Consider the following 8,053-nt stretch of genomic DNA (forward strand, 5'->3'; position numbering starts at 1 on the left):
CAATGAAATAGAAGAGCTTTTTTTTTTTAGCTCTTCCATTTCATTGTTGTTCACATAAAAAAAACAATATCAACAGAAAAAACCCACATCTTCTCTCTACCCTTTACAGTACTTTTACTTGGCAATATTGTACTTTTTACTCCACTACGTTTTATTTGAACAGCTTTAGTTACTTTTCTAAATTTGACATTTTATATAAAAAACATGATTTTCTTATAAAATACACAGTGCTAAAGATTAAACCTGTTTGGTTCCGTAGTAAAGACGTATATTATGTAGCAGAACTTTCTTCTTCTTCTCTCTCCCATTAATCATCTCATGTCAGATTTATCTGGTGACCCTTTGGAGGGCCCGACTTCTGTACTTTTACTTCACTAAGATTGTAAATTAATAAATTTTACTTGTAATGGAGTACTTATACATCGTGGGTAATGGTACTTTTACTAAAGGATCTGAGTACTTCTTCCACCATTGTTGGGATTGTCGGTGTAATGGAGGAAGAAGCAGGTTGATGATGATGCTGAACTAATATCACATCTGATACTGAAGCAGAGTTCAAGGTTAAAACAAGTGATACAGACACAAAGCTTCACCTGTAACCTCTCAGCTACAAACATACATGTAATTCATTCTTTGTTTCCTGATAATTTCCTAGAAAGAAATACGTAATGTGTTGTTTCATTTTGTTGACATATTAGAGTCATAGAGGGAAATTTTGGATATTCTTTTTATCACTCCATAAATCAGAAAATACTGTCAACAGCCCTTAAAAAAATACATTTTCGCCATGTTTTTACGAATAAAATGTTGTCTAAATCAGACTATGAATGATATCTGAACAAACCCCTCTGTAAAAACCTTCAGAATATAGAGAGGAATGAAACTGTAAAGTTTGGTGGATGTAAGTGCTGCTGAAGTGGAGATTTCTGGCTCAGAGTCTGACAAAAACCTCATTTAGAGAAAACGGCCTTTAAAGATATGGATTGTTGTATTGTATGAAGACACTACAGGTGAACAGAATAAAAACAAATAACTACTAAATATCAGCATGACACTTCCCCAGTTGATTATTACAACTTTGTATTACAAACTGTTTAAATATGCATATAAGTCATTATCTAATGCACTTTTGGTGAGTTTAGGAGAAATCTATAGACGCAAATAAACAAAGTAGTTAAATAAACACCTAAATGTGTATTTAGGAGACATGTTATGCAAGCAAAATAGCTAAAAATCTCTAAACTGACCAAATTGAACAACTATGTTTTTGCCTTCGTATCTCACCTTAAGATTTCGAGTACTTTTTCCACCACTGCACATTATATCTATAAAATCTGTGCTGAATGCAAAAAGGCAAAATTGACCAGTGAAAAACAATGTTTTTGCCTGTAGTGTCTCACTTTAATGAACTTTAACTGGGACATTTTTGTCCTTTAAGGGTCTGAGTATCTGTATTTTGGCTACACAGTTTGTTATAGACTTATTATAGGAGCTTCCAAAATAAAATTAATAATCCAAAAAATGCCCCTATAGTGATAGTTAAACAGACGCAGATCTGCTGGACATATTAGTTGAGACTCACCAGTGTTTCTTTCCAAGATGGCTTCCAGTCAGTCGACCAGTCGCTGATCTCCGAGTTTATCGGAGCTGCCTCGTCCTCAGGTGTAATCCATCTGTTATTATTATTAGAGTCAGATATAGATCCTAGAGCTTACTCCTAATGTGTCACGTCTTCTTCTGGGTTTAGTTATGAGACATATTTCCTTTTAGATGTGAATTCTTCTTTTTCTTGTTGTGGCGTGCGTCTCTGGATCGTCTCTGTCCGTCTGAACTTTGAGCTTTGAACAGGAAGAAGGTGAAAGACATTCACACACCTGGCGCAGGCGTACGACACACCTGTATATGTGTGTGTGTGTGTGTGTGTATGATGCAGCCATAAACCATCTTACTGGAAGAGCACACACAGACACACGTTTGTATCGCTATACTTGTGAGGGACAGATGTTCAGACTGACACCGGTCTAATGTCTGTACGGTAAATATGAAGCTACAGCCTGCAGCAGGTTTCTTTAAAATTATAAATAACTTAGTTAATTGAATCTATATTTTCATCTCTCTTCTTCATTGTCTGGCTGCAACAATGCATTATTTTTTTCACATTTATTTATACTTTAACAACATTTTTTTATAGAATGTTGTTAACACTTCATGTAATAATGTTGTATCTTGGATGGGGGTCAGATTTGTATTTCTCGAGTTGTTTGTGTGTGTAAAATGTCCTCTTATGGACTAAAACTGGACCTCTTAAAGGTTAGAATTATTAAGCCACACGCACTCACACACCTGCAGGATCCTTATCTGTTGTACGTCACCATGAGTAAATACTCTGCTGTCCTTAATGTCCACGGGAGAGGAAGAAGTCCATCTTTTATCCAGCAGAAGGTGCTGAAGACACTGAAAAATAAAATGACACTTGATGGGAGATTTACAGAATTCTCACTGAATGAATCATCATTCAGGGCGTTTGTTGGAGGTGTGAAAGTGTCCCGGTAGCCTAGTTAGTCTAAGATGCATACTACCATACTTTATAACTGCAATATTTCTGGTAAGCTTGTGATATTTGTTGCAAATATGAGAAAACCTTCATGAGGCTCTATGTGTAAAATAGGTTGTCTACACAGTCAACAACACAGGTTCTAAAAATAAGTAAAATAAATAAATACAACGTAACTATTGCACTAAAATAAACATAATTATTTCTATTTTTATTTTTTTAATACATTTATTTTTCCAAGATGTGACATATAACCAAGGGTGACAGGAAAGAAAGAAAGAAACAACAAAAAGATAACAGGACATACCAGCAAAAACAAACAAACATAAATGAATTACATTACATACATTATATCGAAAATAATAAAAGCTAACATACCAAATACACAACCATATTACTTTATATATATAATAAACATAATTATTATTGCACTAGTATGAATGAAATTATTACAAATAGAATAATATGCAATTATTACACTTGAATATATTTATTTATTTATTGCACTAGTATGGATGTAAATATTGCACTACAATAAATTGTAATTATTGCCACTAGAATAAATGTATCCATCAGCTCAACCAAGTTTAAGCTGGTTTACTAAATGGATTTCCACTCTAATCAACAATTATACAACAAACATGACAAATGTCAGCATTTCAAAGATTAAAGATGGTAACCCTCGATTTGCGTCGGGCAACGAGTCCTCGGCGAAGAGTTTTCCAACGTTTTCGCAAATCTAGGGTTACCATCTAGACCCGACTACAGTATGAGCTAGCTAGCTACCAGCTCAACATTAGCATACCAAAACCAAAGACACTAATTAAAAACTGGTTTTCCTCATTATGTCCAAAACAATCACTAAAACATTACTAGAGTCATGTTACCTGTGTTTTCCTCCATCTATAGTTACCTCTGAAGCCTCGGTGATAACGATACCACCGTGTCGGTGTGCTGCTGTCAGCGGCGGAGGCGGGGACGCCCCGTCTTTAAGCTTTCTCCTGTTTCTTCTATTGAACCCTTCTTGTCTCCATGGTGACGGTGTGTATCATGTTATTAGAACCGATTGGATGAACTCTGTTTACTGTCGCCGGCCATTTTGTTTCCATATTAAACAGCCGAAAAGACGTCATTCAATGTCTACTGGCAAATTAAAATAATAGAACAGCCATCACGAAACTAATGGACTAATGTTTTGAAAACAATATCTTACCTTCTAACCATATATCTAACCCAAAATGTTGACCGTCTAGATCAGGGGTTCTCTAAGCAACCTGCGGCTCTGAAGCTACATGCGTCTCTTCAGCTCCTCTCCGGTGGCTCCCTGTGGATTATAAAAATGGAAATGAATATCTGTTTTTTTGTTTACATTTTCATTTTTATTTATCATTGTTTTAGGTCTATGGTACAACAGAGGTTTAAGGCCACATTGAAGAAAAAAAATGTATCTTAGATTACGAGAATAAAGTCATAACATTATAAAGTAGTAATTTTTGCGTGTTTATTTTCATTTTTTCTCGTTAAGGTTATGACTTTATTCTCATAAATTACGACTTTTTTTACTCGTTAAGTTATGACTTTATTCTCATAATATTACGACTTTTTTACTCGTTACGTTATGACTTTATTCTCGTAAATATTACAACTTTTTTTTCTTGTAATATTTTGACTTTATTCTGTAAATCTCAGGTGTTTTTTTCCCTCAATGTGGCCCTAATACTCCGTAGTACATTGTCTCTTTGGCCTCACTGCATTAGACTTATATACTATAACTTAGACTAATAAGCTGTGTTACCTTCATCACAATGATCAAATGTTGTGCGGCTCCAGACATACTCATTTTGGGTTTTTTTAGCCTAAAATGCTCTTTTGATAGTGAAGATTGCTGGACCCCTGGTCTAGGTCTAACCGGGTCTAACCGGTGTCTAACTGTCCACGCTAGAGGAGAACCAACCTTAATTACGTATGTACAGACGTAGGCAAAGTTGTTGGTAACGTTCCGTTTAAAGAGAGAAAAACCCACAATGGTCCACTGAAATAACTGAAACTGACAAAAGTAATAATAAATAAAAATTCACTGAAAATTAACTAATGAAAATCAGATATTGTTTTTTGAATTTTGGTTCAACAGAATCATTTTAAAAAACAAACTAATGAAACTGGCCAGGACAAAAATGATGGTACCCCTAGAAAAATGTAAATAGTTTGACCATAGGGACATGTTAAACTAAGGTGTGTCCTGTAAATAGCATCACAGGTATCTTCAAACTTGTAATCAGTCAGTCTGCCTATTTAAAGGGTGAAAAGTAGTCACTGTGCTGTTTGGCATCATGGTGTGTACCACACTGAACATGGACCACAGAAAGCTAAGGTGAGAGAGTTGTCTCAAGAGATCAGAAAGAACATTATAGACCTTCATGTTAAAGGTAAAAGCTATAAGACCATCTCCAAGCCAGCTTGATGTTCCTGTGACTACAGCTGCACATATTATTCAGAAGTTTAAGGTCCATGGGACTGTAGCCAACCTCCCTGGACGTGGCCGCAAGGGGAAAAATTGATGACATATTGAAGAGACGGATAATACGAATGGTAACCAAAGAGCCAGAACAACTTCCAAAGAGATTAGAGGTGAACTCCAAGGTCAAGTACATCAGTGTCAGATCGCACCATCCGTCACTGTTTGAGCCAAAGTGGACTTAATGGAAGATGACCCAGGAGGACCACCAAATCATAAAAAAGTGAGACCTGGAATTTTTCCAAAATGCATATTGACAAGCCACAACAGCTTCTGGGAGAATGTCCTTTGGACAGATGAGACAAAACTGGAGCTTTTTGGCAAGTCACATCAGCTCTATGTTCACAGATGCAAAAATGAAGCATCCAAAGAAAAGAACACGTACCTAATGTGAAACATGGAGGAGGCTCGGTTTATGTTATGGGGCTGCTTTGTTGCATTCTGGCACAGGGTTGTCTTGAATCTGTGCAGGGTGCAATGAAATCTCCAAGACTATCAAGGCATTCTGGAGCGAAATGTGCTGCCCAGTGTCAGAAAGCTTGGTCTCAGTTGCAGGTCATGGGTCCTCAAACAGGATAATGACCCAAAACACAGCTAAAAAACACCCAAGAATGGCTAAGAACAAAACATTGGACTATTCTGAAGTGGCCTTCTATGAGCTCTTGATCTAAATCCTATTGAACATCTGTTGAAGGAGCTGAAACATGCAGTCTGGAGAAGGCACCCTTCAAACCTGAGACAGCTGGAGCAGTTTGCTCACGAGGAGTGGGCCAACATACCTGTCAACAGGTGCAGAAGTCTCATTGAGAGTTACAGAAATCACTTGATTGCAGTGATTGCCTCAAAAGGTTGTGCAACAAAATATTAAGTTAATGTTACCATCATTTTTGTCCTAGGCCAGTTTCATTAGTTTGTTTTTTTAAATGACTTCTGCTGAACCATAATTCAAAACAATATCTGATTTTCATTAGTTAATTTTCAGTGAATTTTTATTTATTATTACTTTTGTCAGTTTCAAGTTATTTCAGTGACCATTGTGGGTTTTTCTCTCTTTAACGAACGTTACCAACAACTTTGCCTACTTTCTGTACATCTTAGCTCACCTTATTTCTAAAGTTCAATACAGGAGCTACATAAAGTAAATATTAAGATTTTCATTACAAAAAAAATCTGTAAATATATTTAACAGTTAAAAAAAATGATATACACATAAAATAAATTATACCACAAATAAAATGTAAGGAAAAGAGGATGAATATATATTTTGCTAAGATATTAATCAAATTAATTATGTAGATTTCATCTGCCGAAAAACTGGGATTGTTAAAAATGAGTAAATCTCAATCTTTGTTAGTATGTATGGCGGCTCACTAGCTAGATAGCTCATGTAGCTAGGTAGAAATTGTGAAAATAAATGGCTCATATTTGTGGTTTTAACAACGTTTTTTAAATCAGATTTTATACAAGGTGGTTTTTATAATATATGTGGGCACTTAGAAGTGCCAAAACATGCATGTTTCATGGCCTCTTTGGTGTTTTTCCCTCTATTTGACCTTTATTGTTATTCATCTAAACAACGTGCTGTACCATCATTCAGCCTGCAGCTGGCAGCACAGACTGTTTAAGGAGTAATAGTGGGTTTGAGGTTATGAATGGTAAGTTTACCTGTTGCTTTCAAACAACAATGATTAAGAATAGAAGTAAAATAATATTAAAAGTATTGTATATTAAAAATGTACCTTTTACTGAGCAACAGTGTCAAATCAGATAAAGTAAAATAATAATAACGGGGGTCAGATTTGTATTGCTCGAGTTGTTTGTGTGTGTAAAATGTCCTCTATGACTAAAACTGGACCTCTTAAAGGTAGAAGTATTAAGCACAAGCACTCACACACCTGCAGGATCTTATCTGTTGTACGTCATGAGTAAATACTCTGCTGTCCTTAATGTCCCCAGGAGACGAAGAAGTCCATCTTTTATCCAGCAGAAGGTGCTGAAGACACTGAAAAATAAAATGACACTTGATGGGCAAACAGTGTCAAATCAGATAAAGTAAAATAATTCCAGGTTAATTCAGTCTCTGTGTGTCCAGCAGGTGGTGCTACAGGACAGTTCTTCTCCTCTTCAGTCAAACATGTCTGCCTCACACAGGTGAGGGATGAGCTGATATTGTGCTCCGACTGTCCGACGACACACATGAGGCTCAAACCACTCAAGAATTGATTTACAGACAGCAGAAAAGTTTCTGCAAACTTCAGACTGTTTATATAAAAAATGTTACTCATAAATAAACAGCAGTAAAGACAAAACCTTTGTTATCAAAGATATTATCATCATTACAGTGACCCATACAGTGACACTACATGGGCAGAAACATGCACAATATCTGTCCAAGGAGGTCGGGATGACACGCTGGTTGGATGTTTAAGATCCATGGTTGTTTTACAGCTTTGGCAACATCTAAAGACACTGCAGTATAGTCGTAATCAGTTGTTGCACGTCTCTCTGTGGTTTTGTGTCTCTTTGTGGTTATTTTGTGTCTCTTTGTGGTTATTTTGTGTCACTTTGCAAATGTTTTATATTCTTTGTAGTTATTTTGTGTCTCTTTGTTGTCATTTTGTATCTCTCTGTGGTTGTTTTGTGTCTCTTGTTGTCATTTTGTAATCTATTTATGGTTGTTTTGTATCTATTTGTGGTTATTTTGTGGTCTCTTTGTAGTTGTTTTATGTTCTTTGTAGTAAATTTGTTTCTCTTTTTGGTTGTTTTGTGTCTCTTTGTGGTTGTTTTTGTGTCTCTTTGTGGTTGTTTTGTGTCTCTTTGTTGTAATTTTGTGTCTCTTTGTAGTTGTTTTATGTTTCTTTGTGGTCATTTTGAGTCTCTTTGTAGTCATTTTGAGTCTCTTCTCGTTGGTGTTGTGTCTCTTTGAGTGACAGTTTATTAGATGGCGGCGGTAGGCCCGTTCAGTAATCCATCCACGACTGCTA

Source organism: Sebastes umbrosus, chromosome 23 (assembly GCF_015220745.1).
Source record: "Sebastes umbrosus isolate fSebUmb1 chromosome 23, fSebUmb1.pri, whole genome shotgun sequence".
Lineage (NCBI taxonomy): Eukaryota > Metazoa > Chordata > Actinopteri > Perciformes > Sebastidae > Sebastes > Sebastes umbrosus.